Genomic DNA, 1,503 nt, shown 5'->3' with positions numbered 1-1,503 from the left:
AACTCTCTGATGCATAACAAGTGATTGCAAAAACCATGGCCTGTATCAGTCTCCAGAGAGACACTGTTGCTCTTGAGTATTTTGGAGAGCTCCCTAACAGCAGACTTTCCCATTGCAATACGTTTTATTTATTTCCTGGCTACTGGTGCCAAGAGTGTTGATCGTGGAGCTGAGCAACCTGAAGCTGTGAACAATCTCAATCTCTTCGCCATCCATCCTGATGCTACCGACTGGTCCAGTGGTGAGAATTTTTGTCTTCTTGACAATAAGCCTCAGTCCATATTGACCCTCTGCAGTAAGTGCATGAGGTCCTCCTCAGTTTCAGCGAGCAAGGTTGTGTCATCTGCATAACGCCCACCAATCCTAACGCCACACTTCTCCTCATAGAGTCCCGCCTCTCAGATAATCTGCTCTGCATACAGGTTGAAAAGGTATGGAGACAGGACACATCTCTGACGTACACCCTTCCCAATTTTGAACCATGCAGTTGTCCTGCTCTGTTCTGACTACTGCCTCTTGGTCCAAGTATAGGTTTCACATTAGCATGATTAAATGTTCTGGGATTCCCATTCTTTTCAGAGTCAGCCACAGTTTGTTATGATCCACGCAGTCAAATGTCTTTGCATAATAAATGAAACACAAGTTAATTTAAAAAAAACCACACTAGTGGATGAGCTTTGAGTTCAAGAGAACAAAACAACAAACAACAACACATATTTCATAGTATTGAATAACTTTCACACTTCTAAAAATCAGGAGAACTCCTTATAATGTTACAATGTTATTTTAACCTCTAGCTCTAAATAGTCACATAATCTAGTATTTTCATTTTAGGTTAGTCTAGTGGTAGAGTCTAGCTATTTCCCATTCTTTTGTTTATACTATAATTAATTTTATAAATAATTTCTACATGAAAAGGTCTCTGCATAACTTAACAATTCTTGGAAATATGTAAAGTTATTGAATCAGATAGTACAACTCAAGATAAAATAGATGAATAGGACCGTCTAAGAATCAAATCCCTATGCACATCCAAAAACTTCTCCAACAGGGTAAAAAGCGAAGCCACAGACAAGGAAAAATCAAGACAACTATATCATCTCACACCAGTAAGAATAGCAAAATTTAACAGAACAACAAGCAACAAATTCTGGCGAGGTTGTGGAGAAACTGGAACCCTCATTCACTATTGGTGGAAGTGTAAAATGGTGCAGCCACTGTGGAAAGTGGTGTGGCGCTTTCTCAAAAAAATTGCGAATAGATACCATTTGACCCAACAATTCCACTACTGGTAATATACCCTAAAGAGACCAAAACCACTACCCAAGCAGTTATATGTACACCCATATTAATTACAGCTTTGTTCACAATAGCAAGGAATTGGAAACAACCCAAGTGCCCACTAACAAACAAATGGATAGAGAAGCGGTGGTATATTCACACAATGGAATACTACGCTGCATTGAAAAACAAGGAACTCATGCAATATTATTCAAAATGGGT

Source organism: Elephantulus edwardii, unplaced genomic scaffold, assembly GCF_000299155.1.
Source record: "Elephantulus edwardii isolate Elephantulus edwardi_28Jun2011 unplaced genomic scaffold, EleEdw1.0 scaffold00010, whole genome shotgun sequence".
Classification (NCBI taxonomy): domain Eukaryota; kingdom Metazoa; phylum Chordata; class Mammalia; order Macroscelidea; family Macroscelididae; genus Elephantulus; species Elephantulus edwardii.
Note: the sequence above shows the minus strand (reverse complement) of the source record.